This window comes from Natator depressus, chromosome 7 (genome assembly GCF_965152275.1).
Source record: "Natator depressus isolate rNatDep1 chromosome 7, rNatDep2.hap1, whole genome shotgun sequence".
Taxonomy (NCBI): Eukaryota; Metazoa; Chordata; order Testudines; family Cheloniidae; genus Natator; species Natator depressus.
In genome coordinates, this window is record NC_134240.1 from 112,718,273 (window position 1) to 112,741,251 (window position 22,979).

At 43.7% G+C, this 22,979-nt stretch overlaps 1 long non-coding RNA gene across 1 annotated transcript; it reads right to left on the bottom strand.

Annotated features, from left to right (window-relative positions):
* Nucleotides 1–5,984: 5,984 nt before the first annotated feature.
* LOC141991725 (uncharacterized) lies at nt 5,985–20,384 on the bottom strand. The gene is made up of 4 exons (XR_012640442.1): nt 20,168–20,384; nt 19,558–19,829; nt 15,117–15,240; nt 5,985–6,179 (listed from the first exon to the last, which is right to left on the bottom strand). It is a non-coding gene; the product is annotated as an uncharacterized LOC141991725 (long non-coding RNA).
* Between the last annotated feature and the right edge of the window lie 2,595 nt (nt 20,385–22,979).

Here is a 22,979-nt window from a genome sequence, read left to right on the forward strand (position 1 = left end):
ACTTTTCAAAGGGTGTGAAAAGAAAAAGTTAGGATTGTACAACAGGCTTACAAAAGAAGGTTGATAGGCTTAGATAGGGCCTTACATTGTGAGTGTTGTGAATAACTCTCCAGACTCAAGACTAAGATAATCTAGGCCATGGACCTCTCTGCTCTGATATCAATGGACTTGCATTTAGAGGACCATACCCTCTGCTGCACCTGTGTGTAATACAGCCATTGACAATAATAGACTGCAAGACCCTAGAACAGGGGTGGGCAAATGTTTTGGCCCGAGGGCCACATCTGGGTATGGAAATTGTATGGCGGGCCATGAATGCTCATGAAATTGGGGGTTGGGGTGCGGGAGGGGCTGAGGGCTCCGGCTGGGGCCAGAAATTAGGAGTTCAGGGTGCAGGAGGGGGCTCCAGGCTGGGGCAGTGGGTTGGAGTGCGGAAGGGGGTGAGGCTCCAGCTGGGGGTACAGGCTCTGGGGTGGGGCTGAGGATGATGGGTTGGGGGTGCAGGAGGGTGCTGTGTGTTGGGACCAAGGGGTTCAGAGGGCGCAAGGGGGATAGGAGCAGGGGGTTGGGGCACGGGAAGGGGTCAGGGGTGCAGGCTCCAGATGGCACTTACCTCAAGCAGCTCCCGGAAGCAGCGGCATGTCCCCATTCCGGCTCCTATGGTTCCCGGCCAATGGGAGCTGTGGAGCTCCTTGGCTGACCCTATGCATAGGAGCCGGAGGACTGACATGCTGCTGCTTCCGGGAGCTGTGCAGAGCCACAGCACGCACGGAGCGGGGCAAGCCCCCTGCTGGAGTGCCAGAGTGGGCCAAGCCCCAGACCCCGCTCCCCAGCAGGAGCTCAAGGGCCGGATTAAAACCTCCGAAGGGCCAGATGTGGCCCCTGGGCCGTAGTTTGTCCACCCCTGCCCTAGGATATTAATAGGCTATGGAACAGTACTCCTTTCACATGCCTAATTCAGTCGGCCAGAGGTAGGATGGCCATGGAGTTGAGGGTCAGATCAAGGAGCTAGGAAGTTAGGGTTCTACTTCTGCTGTTGCCACTGACTTCCTGTGTGGCGTCCTTGGGCAAGTCATTTAATTTCTGTGCATCCCAGTTTCCTCATCTGTAAAATGTGGTCGGTAAGATTTATCTTACAGTGGTGTTTTGAGGATCAACTCAATGGCTCAATTAAATAAATGAGCATTTTGCTGCTCACTTCAATGGGGCCAGGAATTTTGCCCAGTTTTTCCAAAGCGCTCAGGTACTACGGTGGTGACAAGCCCCGTAGAAATGCGGATGAAGTACGTTCAGATCCTCAGATGGAAGGGGCTGTAGTTTAAAGTCTCTGAATCACTGTGGTAGCTATTCTCTGCCTCAACTTACCTCTACTGCTGGGGAAGGAATTGCAAAGCAGAGAAAACTTTGGCTAACTCTCCCCTTGAAGTATTTAATGGTTTCATGCCACTTTTGGCAAGAATAGGGATTTTCTGACCACATTTGCACTCAGGCAATTAGATTTTGATTATGTAAATTCCTTCTGCGCTTTCACTTAGATGTCACACTCTTCACTTCTTATGTCAAACTGTTGAGCAGCATTTTGCAGGCTATTAAATGGCTTCTACCCTTCATCCAAGAGGTGACTCCATTTCATCAGTGAATAAAGTTGTGCACTGGATACCAATTTCTAAAAGGTTGTAGATAAAAGACTCTAATTAACCATAGGATTGTACCATTTATTATCTTGCCCCAATTAAAAATAAGGCAAAATTGAGCCGCAGCTTTAATACCCACCCCACAACCCCAGCTGCTCTGCTTTCCTGAGACAATGGAAACCCTGTCATCATCAACACATACCAGGAGAATATTGGAAGGATCCAACCACTAACCCACCCTCTTCAGTTGCAAGAAATGGATCCCACGGAACATGGCCACCTGATTGTACTGGGAGAGCTCTACCCACGAAGAGGCCCACCAAACACAGAGAGAGATGATATCAAAAGGACTCCAGATTTCTGTTGGATAGTATAGAGACAATAAAAAAACAGACAAATATATTCTGCAAAATGCTAGACTATTGTGATGAAAATTCAGTCTGTATTCTGCCCCCTGCCCGCCCCTATGCAGACCGTCCCCATTGAGCTGGGCTCTGTGCAATATGCATCCCCCCAAATCCAGCCTTCTCTCCCAGCCATGGAGGCTGGATTTACCCCTTCTCACCATTTGTGTAATATACACTCATTGGATTTATGGACATAAGCTTCAGCAACCAACAGAAGAAATTACAGGCCAAAAGAAATTACACCGGTAAGAACACAAAACAGCTATCTGGGGACTCTCCGAAGCATTATTTGCCACAGATCAAGGAAGATATAAACAAAATTAATTCCAATTCAACTTGAGTAGAATGCTTGGGGAGTAGAAGAGGAGGCTGTCAGGGAGGAGTTAAGATGTTCACAAGGGTTGAGTTGTCTCTCAATTACAGAAAAATAACTCCAGTCTTTTGGTTTTGTGTAGACCTGGTCAAATATTTGTTCGTATTCTGAATGACAGCTCATTTGGGACCTATTCTTTCTCCTTTATATTCATTGTTATAAGTATACTTTAGGTCTATACAAAGTATAACTGCATTCAAAAAGAATAAGATAAGTTCAAGGAGGATAGGTCCATCAATGGCTATTAGCCAAGGTGGTCGGGGATGCAAACATCTGGACATCCCTAAACCTCTGACTGCCATAAGCTAGTACTGGATGACCGGGGTTGGATCACTCCATCAATTGTCCACTTCTGCTCATTCCCTGTGAAGCGTCTGGCACCAGCCATTGCTGGAAGGATACTAGGATAGATGGACCATTGGTCTGATCCAATATGGCAGTTCTGATGTACAGTTCACAAACATTTGTGCTAATAGGTTTTGGTACATGCACATTTGTTGAATGGCTGTTCTTTCTTCTAATACCTCTGTACTTATGAGAACAAGAGTATTTCATGCACAAACAAAAGTTTTCATCAGTCAGTTTCTGTTCAGTCATCCAATCAGGGAATGGACAGAATACCACATGACTTAGGCGACTAATTACACACCATGATTAGTGAATAGTTGAAGTAGCAGTTTGTGAATGACCCATAGGCTGAAATTTGTTGTCAAACAGCCACAGAGAGTGAGTATCTTTGTAAAACTCAATGTTGTTCACAAATCTCATACCAACAGAAAAGGAGGGCCACGCCACTGGATAAGTTATTCAGAGTAAATAAATTGACCATCTCTCATTTCAGAATGCTTCGTCTTGAAATAGGTAAGTTTATCCATAGTCAGCTTCCCGACTTCCCAATGAGTCAGCACCACTCCATACTGATTATGCTTTGGGTTTGTTCTGAAGTCTTTTGAGGTAAGTCGTGCTGCTTTTCTGCTACCCGTGTTTAAAACGTTCTATTTTCTTGCTCGCAGGACATCTGAGGAAAACAAGACATAATCCACAGGCCCACCACTGAGGGCCACATCCAATCCTCCCGTCCCCAAGCACAGTTTCCGTTGGTGTCAACAGGAGTTGCACATATGGATTGAAGGCTGTCTAGAAAGTGACCTTTTAGATGCACATTATTTAAAAATGGAACTACTGCGTGTAATATAATTACTAAAATCATAACCATTTCAGCAGATTTAGCTTGCACTCACACACCCACACCATTATCTTTTATTTAGGGAGTACGGTGATTATGCAAATCAGCTTTGAATTGAACAAATCTCTACATTTATATGTATATGAGTTCAACACATAAGAATCTATCCTAGGCTCTAGATGTCCTGACAAATGCTTAAAAACACAATCCATCAGAAGAACAAAGCCAACAACCTTTGAGACAACAAAAATAGACAGGTTTCAGAGTAGCAGCCGTGTTAGTCTGTATTCACAAAAAGAAAAGGAGGACTCGTGGCACCTTAGAGACTAACAAATTTATTTGAGCAAAAGCTTTCGTGAGCTACAGCTCACTTCATCAGATGCATTCAGTGGAAAATACAGTGGGGAGATTTATATACATAGAGAACATGAAACAATGGGTGTTACCATACACACTGTAACGAGAGTGATCACTTAAGGTGAGCTATTACCAGCAGGAGACCGGGGGGAGGGAGGGGAAACCTTTTGTAGTGATAATCAAGGTGGGCCATTTCCAGCAGTTGACAAGAACATCTGAGGAACAGTGGGGGGTGGGGAGTGGGGAATAAACATGGGGAAATAGTTTTACTTTGTGTAATGACCCATCCACTCCCAGTCTTTATTCAAGCCTAAGTTAATTATATCCAGTTTGCAAATTAATTCCAATTCAGCAGTCTCTCGTTGGAGTCTGTTTTTGAAGTTTTTTTGTTGAAGAATTGCAACTTTTAGGTCTGTAATCAAGTGACCAAAGAGATTGAAGTGTTCTCCGACTGGTTTTTGAATGTTATAATTCTTGACGTCTGATTTGTGTCCATTTATTCTTTTACGTAGAGACTGTCCAATTTGACCAATGTACATGGCAGAGGGGCATTGCTGGCACATGATGGCATATATCACATTGGTGGATGTGCAGGTGAACGAGTCTCTGATAGCGTGGCTGATGTGATTAGGCCCTAGGATGGTGTCCCCTGAATAGATATATGGACACAGTTGGCAACGGGCTTTGTTGCAAGGATAGGTTCCTGGGTTCGTGGTTCTGTTGTGTGGTGTGTGGTTGCTGGTGAGTATTTGCTTCAGGCTGGGGGGCTGTCTGTAGGCAAGGACTGGCCTGTCTCCCAAGATCTGTGAGAGTGATGGGTTGTCCTTCAGGATAGGTTGTAGATCCTTGATGATGCGTTGGTGAGGTTTTAATTGGGGGCTGAAGGTGATGGCTAGTGGCATTCTGTTATTTTCTTTGTTGGGCCTGTCCTGTAGTAGGTGACTTCTGGGTACTTTTCTGGCTCTGTCAATCTTTTTCTTCACTTCAGCAGGTGGGTATTGTAGTTGTAAGAATGCTTGAAAGAGATCTTGTAGGTGTTTGTCTCTGTCTGAGGGGTTGGAGCAAATGCGGTTGTCTCGTAGAGCTTGGCTGTAGACAATGGATCATGTGGTGTGGTCTGGATGAAAGCTGGAGGCATGTAGGTAAGTTTAGCGGTCAGTAGGTTTCCGGTATAGGGTGGTGTTTATGTGACCATTGCTTATTAGCACCGTAGTGTCCAGGAAGTGGATCTCTTGTGTGGACTGGTCCAGGCTGAGGTTGATGGTGGGATGGAAATTGTTGAAATCATGGTGGAATTCCTCAAGGGCTTCTTTTCCATGGGTCCAGATGATGAAGATGTCATCAGTGTAGTGCAAGTAGAATAGGGGCATGAGGGGACGAGAGTTGAGGAAGGGTTGTTCTAAGTCAGCCATAAAAATGTTGGCATACTGTGGGGCCATATGGGTACCCATAGCAGTGCCGCTGATTTGAAGGTATACATTGTCCCCAAATGTGAAATAGTTATGGGTGAGGACAAAGTCACAAAGTTCAGCCACCAGGTTTGCCGTGACATTATTGGGGATACTGTTCCTGATGGCTTGTAGTCCATCTTTGTGTGGAAAGTTGGTTTTCGAGGGCTTCTATATCTATAGTGGCCAGGATGGTGTTTTCAGGAAGATCACCGATGGATTGTAGTTTCCTCAGGAAGTCATAGTGTCTCGAAGGTAGCTGGGACTGCTGGTAGCGTAGGGCCTGAGGAGGGAGTCTACATAGCCAGACAATCCTGCTGTCAGGGTGCCAATGCCTGAGATGATGGGGCATCCAGGATTTCCAGGTTTATGGATCTTGGATAGCAGATAGAATACCCCAGGTTGGGGTTCCAGGGGTGTGTCTGTGTAGATTTGTTCTTGTGCTTTTTCAGTGAGTTTCTTGAGCAAATGATGTAGTTTCTTTTGGTAACCCTCAGTGGGATCAGAGGGTAATGGCTTGTAGAAGGTGGTGTTGGAGAGCTGTCTAGCAGCCTCTTATTCATATTCCGACCTATTCATGATGATGACAGCACCTCCTTTGTCAGCCTTTTTGATTATGATGTCAGAGTTGTTTCTGAGGCTGTGGATGGCATTGTGTTCTGCACGGCTGAGGTTATGGGGCAAGTGATGCTGCTTTTCCACAATTTCAGCCCATGCACGTCGGCGGAAGCACTCTATGTAGACAGTTGCTGAGACACCAATTTTTTTCATAGACTACAGATACATGGGATCAAAGGCATTAGCTACGGGGCAGTCTTGCTCAAATTAGAGTGGGCATGATCAAACCAAGGATAACCAGACCGTAAGTCAGTAAGGAACTTTGCCCCAAAGAATATTGACAAGCACCATAAGTTTAGTGCATGTGAATGTTTGCCCCCTACTCAGGAGAAAGAGAAAAGGAAAGCAAGGAGAAAACTTAACAACAGGCACTGCTAGCCATAAGGGAGGGAGGTTCGACCTATAGCAGTCAGATGCCAAATGATCCCCTTAGAGCTATAGCTGCTTGCCTTTCCCAGACTTAAAAGGCCAATGACCCGGAGAGCATGGTGGGAAAGGTTGAAAGTTTTCCCCGGGCTGGAGGGTTTGTTGGTAACCAAAGTAACCAGAAGTCAAGTAAATGATGGTAAAAGGGGTCTAAATCCCAACACCAAGAGCCAGGAATAAGGCTGTGTTAACTAGAGGATAGTGTACTAGACTGGGACTCAGGAGACCTGGGCTCTATTCCTGGCTCTACTACTGGCCTGCTGGGTGACCTTGGGCAAGTCACTTCTCCTTTCCGTGCCTCACTTTCCCTATCTATAAAATGGGGATAATGATACTGACCTCCTTTATAAAGTGCTTTGAGATTTACTGATGGAAAGCCTATAAAAGAACTGGATATTATTATTATATTAGGGGTTAAACACCAAGGATATAAGTGTGTTCCTAGGGTAAATAGAATATAGCCTTAGATTTCATCACAATAGCATTTTGTTTCGGAGAATGTATTGGGTCTCTTTAAGTCTGACTTTTATTGTGTCTCTGCTATACAGTAGGAATCTGGAACTCTTTTGATATCATCTCTCTCTCTCTCACTGAGTGTTTGGGGGGCAGCTCTGAGCAGCGATCTCCCAGTACAATCAGTTGGGTGTGTCCCGCAGGGTCCATTTCTTGTGACCGAAGGGGGTGGGATACTGGTTGGATCCTTCCAATAGTCCCCTTCTATGTTTTTATGATGACAGGGTTTTCATTTTCTCAGGAGGGTAGAGCTGCAGTGGCAGGGGAGGATTAAAGCACTTTGCCTCGGTTTTAATGGTGGCAAGATAATAAAGACTAGTAAAATCTTATCATTATTTAGAATGTTAAGTTTCCAACCTTTTCTAAATCAGCTTAACTATGCGCCCATGGCATTGAATGGTAGCAGAGTTAGGTCTAAATGCCTTTGAAAATCCCATCCTAAATATTTCAGACCTTGGTTTTACGTGTCATTCAAAAGATACCCCAGTAGAGCTGGTGCTAATGCCATGCTGTGGTATTCCCACACTGATGAAGTAGAGGGAATATTGAATGATCAAACTCATTCCCTGCAGTACCTTGAAATCGCTTGGTGGGGCCCCATCCAAAACCTGAACTAGACTGCTTAGCTTATGCGACAGCACAGTGATTTCAAGAAAGAAATCTGAAAAGGGTTGGCATTTGGATTTGTTGGGTAACTCATAATAATAGCAGCTCAAACACACATACGCATAGGGTAGCATGGTGGGCTGGATGAAATGAAGAATGTATATAATAATAACTGCTTACTGATAACGATTTCCTTTGTTTTATTCCAACAACAATTATTTTATGGGAAAAAACATATTCTGGTTTCTACCAAGACCCCTTTACAGTCCTCGGTCTATGAAGCCTGCCCTCTTTATACACAATGCTATTTGGATTTTGGTGCAGGCATTCTCATTTATTTAAAAGTATGCGTTGCTCGCTTTCAGTAGCTTGTTGGAGAGCTGGCAAAGGCCCCTGTTCTTGCGGATTCCATGGATTCATTCCAAGTCACAGTGATCACCCTCTTATCTGTTCATCCCATATAGTCCCTCTAAATCTCTGGAGTGAAAGACATTGACAATTATTTGTAGCTGAACCTAACTCTGCAATTGAGCCTCTGTGCATTATCCATGTTATTAACAACATACGCATCAAGAACTTTGCTTCAATCCCTTCTAAGCTGAAAGGGCCAATGCAGAGAAACTGCTAAGAACATGCAGCTAAAGAGACTCTGTTGTATGGCACATGGCACTTCTAATATGAGTAACAAACATCATTGTGCTGACAAAGTGGAGCAAATTATACACCACCAGGTGCACTAGCATGCTGCCTAGGTCATTAAGCTCAGTAAGCAAAGTTGCTAGTGTAACCCACACACCTTCTGGGTGTGGTGTTCTGTTCCCTCTAGTGGCACCAAGACCACTTAGAGAGAGTTAAATGAATCTGCTCTATAGCCTTAGCTAATAGCCAGTTGGCTTTTAGCTCATGCTGTAGAGGCTCATGCACTAAGCTCCAGAGGTCCCGGTTTGATCCTGCCCACCGATGACTGGGATCTGTTGGCTAGCTTGTCCAGCTGCAGAAAAGGGGGTAGCTAGAGCATGCAGGTTAAGATATGGCTACAGGAACTCCAAAGGGTAGATAGACACCATTCAAAATTATGCTGGGCATTAAATTATCTTTCTCTAGTGATGGCCTAGGATTTATTCTACAGGTGCCCCAAACAGATCTACTAACATATTTTAAATGATAGCCCATGGAAGCACATTTCAGAGGAGGCTAAGGCCCGGAGTCTGATTCCAGGAGGGAAAGTCAGAAGGTGTTTTGTAAATAGCTCCTTTCCTATCTTTATAATATATCAAACCCCAAACCCAGATCAGAACCTTCTTAAATTTTGAGATGTTCGGTATCAGGATCCTCATTGTGTGGGTTTGTACCCATCTCCATCCAAAATAAATGAATGCAATCCTGCAGCACTTTCCAGTTGAAGGCCAACACAGTGTGTATGAGCTTGTGTAAGGGAAGGACCTGTAGCAGCTATTTACTGCAGAAAAACATGACTAGCATACTGCTGTAGACCTACTAAACTCGTGCTTGCAGGATTTACCTGCTCCCCTGATCAAGATGAAAGCAGCTTGAGGCTTGCTTTTTTCATTGACCTTTTCCATACATGCTAATCTCCCACCCCCTTTAGGAATCAGAATATTATGCCTATCTGATTTCTTGCCAAGAGGCTACAACATATAACGGCTGCTAAGCTGGCAAAGGAAGCTAGGAAGTTGCAAGGTCTGAAATTTGCCCTTCAAGACTCACGCTGTCTTTAACCCCCGGAGTACCTGTCATTAATGACCTGCACAGTTATCAGGAGAAGCCTCCAGAACCTGAGCCTTCTCCAGAGCAACAGTAACTTTGAGGAGGAGACGCAGGATACTGATTTTAATTGCTTCCCTTGGAACAATGTCTTACATGAGAGGACACTGGGCATTGTCCCACCTCCCCCTCTCCAACGTCGGGTGAGTTCAGGAGGATTTCTACAGAGACTCCAGCAACCCCTTCCTCTCAGAGCAGCAGAGGCTGCGTGGGAAGGTTCCCAGAGTGCTAGGATTTCTAGGGCCAATTCCTCTCCAGCAGCAAACACCCCCATACCACTCAAGCTATGCCACTGTAAGCTCGCTCCTGTATGCCGTATGCCGACGGGAGAGAGCTCTCTCCCGTCAACATAATGAAACCACCCCCAACAAGCAGCGGTAGCTAGGTCGACAGGAGAAGCTCTCCCACCAACAGAGCACTTTGCACACTACCACTTATGCTGGCGGAATTTATGTCACTCGGGGGGGTGGGGATGTTTTTTCACACCCCTGAGCAACATAAGTTTTGCCGAGATAAGTGGTAGTGTAGACCTGGCCCAAGAGGAGAGACCATGGCACTTCCTCCAAACTTTCCAATTTCAGTTACACCCAGATGTTCTTTTCCACCAGCGATACATTAATAAAGATCACTGCAGGCTTAAATAGCCAGGGATTTTAAGGCTCCCATTCAGCAAGATACTTAAGCATGTGGGCAACTTTATGGTTCTACTCCATGCATTTAAAGATACTGATGTGTTTGAATACCTTGCTGAATCAGGGCCTGAAACTGCTTCAAAGAGAGTGTGAAAGGGGTGATAAAATCCTATCTGTGTTACATATTGGGATGTCTATTGCCCTTGATTTCTTTGTCATGCTTCTTGCATTTATATACAGCCACCTTAGAAACTTCCCCCAGGTGACCGCTGAACTTCTCTCATGCTTCCTTTGTTCCATTTCCTGAGTTTTTCGCTTAACATTCTCTCCCAGTGTGTCTTTCTCTTTTTCTTGCTGGGTCTTACATTATGTGTGTCACTGCTTATGATTATTCCCTCCCTGCCCACACATCTGCTTACTTTATCTGCTTCTTCCTCTCTCCTGGATTCTGTCCCAGCTCTCCCATGGTCCTGACCCTTCCTTTCTGCCCACTTCTTTAAACTCTCCACTGCAGCTTTCTCTATGGAATCATTTCAAACCGTACATTGGTTCCCCTCTGTTCAAATGAAATCCATCCTACCACTGACTGAGATGTTCCAAAATGAGCCGTAATTGTCCAGTAAAACTAATATCCTCCTGTTTTAGGTGCTAATCCGAACTCTACTGAAATAAAAGGAAAGGTTCTATCAGCCTGCAAAGATACAAGTTGGGCCTGGATTACAGGTGTGTGTCCCCCTGCCCTCCCCTCCCACATATATATAAAACTTTGGATTACACATGAAAACAGGCCGGCCCAAAATAGTAGGTGGCCCCAGCTTTTCAAGAGTTGAGTGACAAGCTCAGAGAGACAGACAGCAGATTTTGGCAGTTTTCAGGATCATAAACCTGAAGCCTGAACAAAAATTTAAATGTTAAAACTGGATTATTGGCCAGAAGCACAATTTGTGATATGGGAGCCAGGTACCCTGGCACTGTAGGACAGAGTAGGTCAGATAAGCTTTGGTTCTAGTCTGGAGCACTGTTTCTTCACAGTGCAATGGCCTACATTTCTTGTAACAAATGATTTTGGGTGCACAACCTGGGACACCTTAGTGAGGCATGACTGTAAGGGATACTGCAATACTCAAAACTAGAGGCAACCAGAATCAGAAGTGACTTCTGAAAATGTTAAGCCAATATTCTTTGCTCTTTAGTTGAAAAATCATGAACATATAAAAGTTATAAAAAAGTTATAAAAGTGAGCTGGGCTGTGAAGATGGAAAATCATCTTAAATTTATGAGTTACCAAAAATCCCTTAATTTCCTTTGAAAATCTCAGTCCTGTTCTGCAAGCAATGATACAAACTTTGGAACAGGATAATATCTTAGACCCTGATCATGTCAGTTGTTCCACCTAGGCAGACCAATGCACTGGCATGGAACCTCATTGAAGTCAGTGGGTCACCACATGGATTCAGAGTTGGCCCATGTGAAACAAACTGGAGGATTGGGGGTTTTACTTCACAAGAAGCAGGAGTAGCCTAATATATCTCTGAGGCATAGAATCTTAGTGTCCTAATACCCAGAGAAAATCTATTCTTGTAAAGTACCTAGTGGAGGCTGTGGGTTTTAGTGCAGGTAAAGGAGTATCTTTCTTAAAAGAAAGAACATTCAACACTCCAGTTACCTGTGAAAATTGTAACTGCAAAGCAGAAGTATGGAGATTCAGAAGATATTTCTTCTTCTTATATTATGGGCTTTGTATTACCAGAGTCTCCACTGAGAACTTTATTAGTGATCTTTGTATTATTATATGATAAGAGTGGACTGTAAAACTTCATTGACAGTCCCGTAATAAACTCCCTTACGGAAAGCAAAGACTGATATTCCTCAAAAAGAAAAGGAGGACTTGTGGCACCTTAGAGACTAACAAATTTATTTGAGCATAAGCTTTCGTGAGCTACAGCTCACTTAGTCTCTAAGGTGCCACAAGTCCTCCTTTTCTTTTTGCGGATACAGACTATCACCGCTGCTACTCTGAAACCTGATATTCCTCAGTGTGCTGTATCTTAACCTACTCAAACTCATAGGTGGAGATCCTTCAGGGATAGGCAGGACAGGATAGACCTAGGTACTGAGTTTCCTTATTATTTTGTTCTTGGAGTAGAACTAAGTAATGAGGGAGGGCCAGATCCTCAGAGATATTTAGGCACCTCCCTCCCACTGATTTCTAGGAAATTTCTAGGTATCTAAACACCTTTCAGTATCTGAGCTGCAATGTTTTACATTTCCTGACAAAGCCCAATCTTCATCTTTTATAACAGGAGGAGGCTTACACAGCACCATTCAGTATCTGTTTCAACGAAAGTGAATCTTGAATCAGCTGTACAGGACCATACTGATTTTAAGCCTTGGAAGTATTTCAACGTGTGCCTAATTTTAAGCATGTGAATAGTCGTTGAACTCGCTGGGACTGCTCATAGGTGTGAGCTGAAGTAGCTTTCTGAAGCAAGTCCATAAATAACTTTCTTTTTTTCCCCCTCACTATTTCTTCCCCTTTCCTCTTTTTTATTTAAGAGAGCAAAGGGATTCAACAAATTTTAAGGGGGGAGGCGCAAAAAGACGAGGTTCCTTAGAAGGATTACGCTACAGCAGTGCTTCCAAACCTACTTACCATTGTGAGCCGCATATGCAGCTCTCTCTGTGTGATGTGGGCCGCATCCATACAATGTATATATACTACCTGTATGGCCCTGAGGATGTCACATGGGGCACAGCTGTGAGCTGATTGGCCGCAAGCGGCCTGCAGGCCACATGTTGGGAATCACTGCACTATAGTATGTTGAACCAGACCTTCAGCTGGCGCAGATGCACAAAGAAAGTTTCACCGAGGTCAGTGGAACTATATTCATTTTACACCAGTTGAGGGTCTGTCCCAGAGTTATCACAAATCATCTTCATTCGAGCTGGTCGAAAAATGGAAAAATAATTTCACAAAAATGTGAAATGCCAAAGTTGTTTCCATTTTGCAGTTTGAATGGGAACAAAACTTCCTCCATTTTGACAAGTTACAGATCAGCAGAGGTACAGTGTTTTATATTTTCTTCATTTGCCACGCTGTGATTTTTCAGAAGTTGTGACATTTTGGAAAAGTTACAGAGTCAAAAAATAGAAGGAAAAAGTGGAAAATAAACCCAAACCAAACTAACCCCCAATACCCTTAGTTATCATTAATTCTATTCCAATCAGTGGCAAAAAACCAGGGGTAGGGAAAGCTAAGGAAAGGGAAAAAAACAAAATGCAAAATTGTGAAAATTTTCCTGTTTTTGAAAAGCAAAATAAAAGAAGATGTTTCGTTTCACATCATTTCTAAAGTTCTCTTTGAAAAATAAAAAAATTAATGAAAATGATATTTTCCCATGAAAAAAATAATTTTCAATAGTAATAATGGCTCTTTTTCATCAGTAGGTGTCAAAGTGCTAATCTTCAATGCGTTTATTTTTACAATACCCTTGTGAGGTAGGGAAGAGCTGTCATCCCCATCTGTAAAATGGGAAATTGAGGCACAGAGAGGCTAAGGGCCTGTCTACATGAACATTTACTTCATGGCCAGCTGGGGTATGAATCTAGCCCACTGCATACTAACTGCCTTTGTAGACCCCGCTGATGCAAACTAACAATTAGCTTGGGCACTTTGACCTACTTCTGTTTCAAAATGGGGTAGATCAAAGTGCAATAATGAACTGAAAAAGAAAAGGGAAGAGAAGAGACATTTCTCTTCTCCATTCTCTTTTTTTCCTTTCTTTTCCTTTTAATGGTCTCTGTTTTTCCTCCTAAAGGTTCAGATATATGGACCATATTATACCAACACTTCTTTGATACTGATGGGGACATCTACTTAAAAATTGATGCCATGATATGTCCCAAGGTATTTAAATTAACGAGATGATAAATACTATGTAGTTTCATCTGCAATTAGATTACATGGATGCAATTTGATCCCAAGACTAATTTGTGATATTTGATAGTGTCTGTTTAGGATTTAGAGCCTCATTTAGAGCCCATTGAAATCTATGTAAGGGCATGTCTACGCTTATTGGGGCTCGATGCTTCAGCGATCGATGCACCGGGGTCGATTTAGCGGGTCTAGTGAAGACCCGCTAAACCAACCGCAGATCACTCTCCCGTCAACTTCGGTACTCCACCGGAACGAGAAGCGTAAGGTAAGTCGATGGTAGAGTGGCTCCCGTTGACCCAGTGCAGTGTCTTCTATGTCGACTCCAGCTACGTTATTCAAGTAGCTGGAGTTTCATAACTTAGGTCGACTTACTGTGGTAGTGTAGACAAGGCCTGAGTCTTTCAATTGACTGCACTGGGCTTTGGATCAAGCCCCTGGTTCATTTACTTTTGACTTTCATCTATCTATCTATCTCTCTATCTATCATTCATTTATATATACACATATAAGTACAGTTTTTCTTTTCCTCTGTCTCTAAATATTTGGGCCTTGTATTAGGGAAAAGTCTTTGTTTATTTGTTAATTTCAATTTATTTTTAATTGCTTTTTCTTTTTAGTTATGTCTTTTGCTTTTGTTGCTGGCTAACTGTCAGTTTCAATCAATATTTTCACATTTGCAACGAGTAATTTTTTCATGTTAATCATCTTACTTTCAAGATGCTCACTAGGGCTGTTAAAAAATTCGAAATTGGGGTGGGGAGGAGGGGGAACTGTAGAGGTTTCACACTTTTCAGCCAATTTTGCCTCCTTCCAAGAAGCCCCATATTTTACACAGATCATAAATCACTATGTTCACTTTCATTAAGAGGTGCCTAAGATCTCAGAATCATAGTCCATAATCCTACTGTGGACCAAAAGCCCTTCCCACAGTTGGCCTCATAATCATGGTATCTCAGCACCTCACGGCCATTAACTAATGTATTGCAGTAGCATCCCTGGGAGGTAGAGATGCATTATTATCCCAATGGTTACTGAAGGCCCGGAAGCACAGACTTGCCGAAGGTCAGACAGGAGTCTGTAGCAGAGCTGAGAATTGAACCCAGCTCTCCAGATCATTGCATTAATCACCAGGCCACCCTTCTTACCTAGCTTCCAGGGCAGAAATGACAATGAGCGAATTAATAATACACTCACCACCGCACGCTTTGTTTCCACACATAGGGCCCAACCCTGCACGGTGCAGAGAACTTTGAATTCACATTGAAGTTAATCAGGGCTTTGTGGCTGTTGGGAGCATCCCGCGTGGCTGGAATGGGCCCTTAAATAAGAACATACAAAAGGACACATCATTTTAGGACTATAAAGATTAGAGTTCTGTCCATTTGATACATAAACTCACCACACACACCAGGAAGTAGCAGCTAACACAGAGCAGAAAAAGAAATAATAGAAACAGAGGTCACAACAGCCTATTAGTTCAGCTTGTCCATCGCCAGCCAGTCCAGGATTCTTCTCTACAGTACATTTTTTTGTGCTTTCCTCAGTCCAGTGTCCTGAATTAAGGACACTCTTTTCCTGGGAGACTATTCCACTGTCTAATAGCTCTCACTGCTGAAAAGAAATGTTCCTGATATTGCACTTAAACTTGCTTTTGTTTCATTTCATCCCATTGCTCCTAGTTAGCGTCTCTTGGCCCCACTCTCTACAATTCCCCTCCTTCCTTGGTGTTTACATCCTTTGTGTTCTGGGAGACAGCTGGGAGGTGGGGGGCTTAGTTGTCCTATGCCCAACCTATATATATTTCACTCTTTTAATCTTTCCTCCAAAGTTAGTCCTGTCAGCCCCTTAATCATGTTTGTTGCTCTTCTCTAAACTCCTTCCAATTTGATTGTGGTAATGAGGTGCCCAGAACTGAATACAGTATCCTAGGTCCAGTCTCATAAGGGCTCTGTAGAGAAGGGACTACTACCTCAATGATCCGTTCCTTTTTCTTTTGTTTTTCAGTGATCATAATTCAAATTAAAATAACATGGAGAGGCAAAGCAACCAAAATCAAAATCTAATGCATAATTAGAGCCAGTGTGAGACAACAAACAAGTCTTTGCTATCTGCTTCCGTATTGTAAACAATGATCACTTTACATGTTCAATCTGCGATAAAAGAAGAAAGAACCTCTTGTGATGTTTTGTGCAAGCTTTGACTACATTTGCCCACTTTTCAAACAACAAAAAATAAACTCACACTAACAACGTGTATCTTTTCTGTCCTAAAATATAGGGCCACCGTCTGTTAAGGGGTCCATTCAATGATGAAATGAGATCAAAATGGTTAAGGCCAGTGAGAGAAAGCAAAAAGGATTTGTCTGAAGTTCTGGTATACAGGCTATTACTTCAGCCAAATAAGGATGCCTGGCTTTATTCTTCATGCTCTCTTGCCCCTTTAGGAAAACTGAAAAGCAAAAGGAAATGGCCAAATTGTATCATCTATTACCTTGATGAGTGCTTATAATTCTTGACTCAGAGTTTTTGATTCGTCTCGTTTTTGTGTCTATTGGTTTCACCTTATAAAGTTTAATGAAAATTGCTGTGTATGCTGTGTATGCGAAAGGGAAAGCCAAATACAAAACCAAATCAATTGATTGCAAGCTGTAGCTAATAAGTATATGTATGTACTCTTTTTTATTTTAGACACAAACAAAAGGGTGCATATATATATGTCAAAAATGCCAACTCTTCAACTGAAAGTGATTCCTTGTTCAAAATGGATTACTTTGATTTATTACCTTTAACGCAGTTATTTATTTATTCTGGGCCAAGCTGTGCTATCCTTACTCATTCTGAATAATACCAGTGGCAAGCATGAGGGTGCTCTTTAATCATAGAATCATAGAATATCAGGGTTGGAAGGGACCTCAGGAGGTCATCTAGTCCAACCCCCTGCTCAAAGCAGGACCAATCCTCAACTAAATCATCCCAGCCAGGGCTTTGTCAAGCCTGACCTTAAAAACTTCTAAGGAAGGAGATTCCACCACCTCCCTAGGTAACCCATTCCAGTGTTTCACCACCCTCCTAGTGAAAAAGTTTTTCCTAATATCCAACCTAAACCTCCCCCACTGCAACTTGAGACCATTACTCCTCGTTCTGTCATCTGCTACCACTGAGAACAGTATAGATTCATCCTCTTTGGAACCCCCTTTCAGGTAGTTGAAAGCAGCTATCAAATCCCCCCTCATTCTTCTCTTCCGCAGACTAAACAATCCCAGTTCCCTCAGCCTCTCCTCATAAGTCATGTTTTCCACTCCCCTAATCACTTTTGTTGCTCTCCGTTGGACGTTTTCCAATTTTTCCATATCCTTCTTGTAGTGTGGGGCCCCAAACTGGACACAGTACTCCAGATGAGGCCTCACCAATGTCGAATAGAGGGGAACGATCACGTCCCTCGATCTGCTCACTATGCCCCTACTTATACATCCCAAAATGCCTGGCCTTCTTGGCAACAACGGCACACTGTTGACTCATATCCAGCTTCTCGTCCACTGTAACCCCTAGGTCCTTTTCTGCAGAACTGCTGCCTAGCCATTCGGTCCCTAGTCTGTAGCGGTGCATGGGATTCTTCCTTCCTAAGTGCAGGACTCCCCACTTGTCCTTGTTGAACCTCATCAGATTTCTTTTGGCCCAATCCTCTAATTTGTCTAGGGCCCTCTGTATCCTATCCCTACCCTCCAGCGTATCTACCTCTCCTCCCAGTTTAGTGTCATCTGCAAACTTGCTGAGGGTGCAATCCACATCATCCTCCAGATCATTAATGAAGATATTGAACAAAACCGGCCCCAGGACCGACCCTTGGGGCACTCCAGTTGATACCAGCTGCCAGCTAGACATGGAGCCATTGATCACTACCCGTTGAGCCCGACAATCTAGCCAGCTTTCTATCCACCTTATTGTCCATTCATCCAGCCCATACTTCTTTAACTTACTGGCAAGAATACTGTGGGAGACGATATCAAAAGCTTTGTTAAAGTCAAGGAACAACACGTCTACTGCTTTCCCCTCAACCACAGAGCCAGTTATCTCGTCATAGAAGGCAATTAGATTAGACAGGTCCATATTCTGCTGCTCTCATCATAGAAGGCAATTAGATTAGACAGGTCCATATTCTGCTGCTCTCCTTTCTTCCTTGTGTCAGGATCCTGAACTCGACCATTTCATGGTCATTGCCTCCCAGGTTCCCATCCACTTTTGCTTCCCTTACTAATTCTTCCCAGCTTGTGAGCAGCAGGTCAAGAAGAGCTCTGCCCCTAGTTGGTTCCTCCACCACTTGCACCAGGAAATTGTCCCCTACACTTTCCAAAAACTTCCTGGATTGTCTGTGCACAGCTGTATTGCTCTCCCAGCAGATATCAGGGTGATTGAAGTCTCCCATGAGAACCAGGGCCTGCGATATAGTAACTTCCGTTAGTTGCCGGAAGAAAGCCTCGTCCACCTCATCCGTCTGATCTGGTGGTCTATAGCAGACTCCACCATGACATCACCCTTGTTGCTCACGCTTCTAAACTTAATGCAGAGACACTCAGGTTTTTCTGCAGCTTCATACCGGAGCTCTGAGCAGTCATACTGCTCCCTTACATACAGTGCAACTCCCCCACCTTTTCTGCCCTGCCTGTCCTTCCTGAACAATTTATATCCATCCATGACAGTACTCCAGTCATGTGAGTTATCCTGCCAAGTCTCTGTTATTCCAATCACATCATAATTCCTTGACTGTGCCAGGACTTCCAGTTCTCCCTGCTTGTTTCCCAGGCTTCTTGCATTTGTGTATAGGCACTTGAGATAACTTGCTGTTTGTCCTGCTTTCTTAGTATGAGGCAGGAGCTTTCCCCATTCGCGTTCTCCTGCTCGTGCTTCCTCCCGGTATCCCACGTCCCCACTTACCTCAGGGCTTTGGTCTCCTTCCCCCGGTGAACCTAGTTTAAAGCCCTCCTCACTAGGTTATCCAGCCTGCTTCAGAAGATGCTCTTCCCTCTCTTCGTTAGGTGGAGCCCATCTCTGCCGAGCACTCCTCCTTCTTGGAACACCATCCCATGGTCAAAGAATCCAAAGCCTTCTCTCCGACACCACCTGCGTAGCCATTCGTTGACTTGCATGATTCAACAGTCTCTACCCAGGCCTTTTCCTTCTCTGGGGAGGATGGATGAAAACACCACTTGCACCTCAAACTCCTTCTTCCTTCTTCCCAGAGCCACGTAGTCCGCAGTGATCCGCTCAAGGTCATTCTTGGCAGTATCATTGGTGCCCACATGGAGAAGCAGGAAGGGGTAGTGATCCGAGGGCTTGATGAGTCTCGGCAGTCTCTCCGTCACATCATGAATCTTAGCTCCTGGCAAGCAGCAGACTTCTCGGTTTTCCCAGTCGGGGTGGCAGATAGATGACTCAGTACCCCTAAGAAGAGAGTCCCCGACCACCACCACCCACCTCCTCCTCTTCGGAGCGGTGGTCGTGGAACCCCCATCCCTAGGACAGTGCATCTCATGCCTTCCAATTGGCGGAGTCTCCTTCTGTTCCCTTCCCTCAGATTTATCATCTAGTCCACTCTCCGCATTAGTACCTTTGGAGAGAACGTGAAAACGGTTGCTTACCTGTATCTGCGCTGCTGGTACATGGACACTCCCCTTTCTTCTTCTGGAGGTCACATGCTGCCAAATTTCTTCACCGTCCTCCTGTCCCTGTGCGCAGCCTGCTCTGAATCTTCAGAACCTTGTGCCCGTAGAAGCATATCCTGACGTCTGTCCAGGAAATCTTCAGTTTCTCTTATGCAACGCAGGGTCGATACTTGTTTCTCCAGACCTTGAACCTTCTCTTCCAATATGGAGACCAGCTTGCACTTTGTACAGACAAAGTCACTTCTGTCCTGTGAAAGAAAGACAAACATGGCACATCCAGTGCAGGTCACAACACCTGAACGCTCCCCATCCATATTACCTTCCTTCTACGAGCTTCCTCAGGAGTTGTAGTAACTACTCAGAGAAGCCGGCAAGATGTAAGCCTCGGTGGGCTCTCCCCGGGCGAACTCCCAGGCAAACTCCCTCTGTTAGCCTCTCTGCTGTTCGCCACTCACTGGCTTTTTATAACAGTCAGGCCCACTCCAGGCTCACCTGGAACAAAGCACTCCCAATTCACACTTTTCAAACAAACAACCAATCAAGCATACGGTCAAACTGTCCCCACAACAGACACTCAGATACTCACCAACACAGCCTCCCTAATGCAGCCCTTAGTGTACCTCCTCTTAGACAGATCCCAGGCAAACTCCCTCTGTTAGCCTCTCTGCTGTTCGCCTCTCAGCTGGTTCTATTAATATTGTATTTGAATCTGTCACACACACACACACACGCCCACCATATTAGTCACCCTATCATAAACTGCAAGTAGTCCCACTAAAAACAGTGGGATTATATGTGGAGTGAGGTATTACTCAGTATCAGTAAGATTGTCACAGTCTGGACCCCTGACAAAAATGTACTCTCCCATACAATTCATGACACATATGCTTCAATAAAACACAGATAAATCTGCCTCTTTTCAGAAGCATTTGATAATCCTGTTTATTTTAAGGGAATAATGATCTATAATTGACTAATGTGTACTCCACCTGTGCACAGAGCTATTAGTTCATTAATTAATTCTTTAAACAATTGCACCCCTGCTTTCAAGGTTGGTTGCTTTCTTTTTATATTATTTAGAACCATTCTCACTAGACTCCTGCATCTAGTTTTACTGACTCAGTTCCTGAATCAAATGTGTGTTTGTTCACAGTTTCCCAGCAAGTATATTTCTTCTGCACACTGAACTCTTTCGGTTAGATTTAGGTCTTGAATGATTATTATTCAGCAACAGCAACCCGTTTAGCTTGAAAACAAGAGTTTGGTTTCTTGTAAGGTTTATTAAAATTGCATTAAGGTTTTTGGATGTTTTTTTTTAAACCCAGCAATTAGAATGGCTGGAATTGTAATGTGTTTATATAAACTGCATTTCTGCAACCATTGGCCAGGCTAATAAATAATTTATTCAATGTTTCTTTAAATATTATGATGTTTGGTTTAAACCCAAGGTTAGCTACATAGATATATTTAAAGCACTGTCTCCTTTTTATTTTTTTAAAAAAGGCATTATGATACAAATAGATGAAGAAATATCCTGGTTTTTAATCTTTAATACCTCAGATGCTTTGGCCAGTTTGGTGGCTACAAAATAAATGTTTTTAGACTTCTTTGGTATGTTACTATAGTGGATCACTATACTTATTTTGAGCATTTTCTTCCCCAAATGGAAATCAAATAGATACAAATAAACTCAGCATTGGGCTGGGTACAATACATTCACTGTGAAGATAACATACTGGGAAGTTGATGTAATTTTGTATGATTTCCATTAAAACCTGGTGTGATGTGAGATTCCATATTCTTTATGAAAATATGTGTGTGGTATGAATATGACGTAACTAAGATATACTTTAAGCAAGATGGCTCATATGAGATATCATTGGAAACATTATGATTTACTGAATGTGATTAGCCAATTTGTATGCCTGTATCATTTCTGTATCTGAAATTAGGAATATTGAATACGTATCTGTATTTCAACTATGCTACTTTGGGTGATGCCCACTGCTAACACTTCAGGTACAACAATGGAAAAACCAGACAGGGCAGATGGCCCATCACCGAGGACAATGGACTGTGAAAAGCTTGGCCTTCCTGCGGATACTCCATACTGCCACTGACTCATGGACACTGTAATAGTACAGGGTCAGGTGGTCTTGTCACCTGATACTAAAACATTACCTGGGACTTCTTGTAACTTTCCACTGGAAGGGAAGGGGGCGGGGGGTCAAGTTTGGGAAGCAAAGAATCCCCGCTTTATGTAAATCCTATTTCAGGGTGGAGAGCAAGGCAAACAGGACTCCTCCTCTCCGTGGCAGTCTGCCCAAGAAGAAAGACTGCACAAGCCACCTGAAGGGAAGGCAAGGGGGGAGTCCAGCCTGAGACGGGTCCAGTCTGAAAAGGAATATAACTGGAACTCCGAACCACAGAAACTTTGCAACCTGCCTGCAGCAATATCTAGGGAGAGAAATACTATTTGTAACCAATTTATTTAGTGAAACTAGCTTAGTTTGCGTGTTTGATTTCATTTGGTCAGTAATCTGATTTGTTCTGTTTGTTACCCCTTTTACCACTTAAAATATGCCTTTTATAATTAATAACATTTGTTTTGTTTATTATTAAACCCAGTTTCTATAATTTCTAACTGGAGGTGGGGTGGGGCGGGGCGGGGCAAGAAGTTATGCATACCGTCCTCCACATTGAGGGAGGAAGCAGATTTTATAATATATCTTTGGGTCTGCACCCCAAGGGAAGTGGACACCTGAGTGCTCAGGCAAATCCCTTAAGCTGAGCCTTCCCAGAACTGATCTCAGTGTCTGTTTCATTCTGCAGTTGGGTGTGGCCCTGCCTGCATGTGTGTTGGAGCAGGCTTAATAGCCTGACTCAGCAACACAGGTAAAAAGGGTGCCCAAACTGACCTAACAGGTGGGCTCAGTGGTATCTCAGCACATCAGGTGGCATCCGAAGGGGTCCAACCCATCACATCTGGGCCATGCAGCAGTTCCATGGAATTGTGTGGACAGGACAGCACTTTTCTTTAAGTAAATTTGTTATTTATTGCTGATAGCAGGTCTGTTCTTACAGTCCTCACTCTGGCTAAATCTCACTGGAGTCAATGGGATTCTTGCCAGTGGAAGATCTCTAGGATTCGTTCCAATCAAATGCCACATGGATCAGAGCACAGTTATTTAATATGAGCTGCACAGGGTAATCCTGGAATAGTCCAGATCCCAGAATAATCCACAGTTGAGAAAGGTAGGCCACCGTGTATTTGTTCATATGGGGGATGGATGATAAGGACAAGTGTCACAGGGATGCCCATCTCTTCTATGGATGTACTACTTTGTGTTACCCACTACGTGATTTCTTCCAACAGCAGGTTAACATTATCCAGGCAT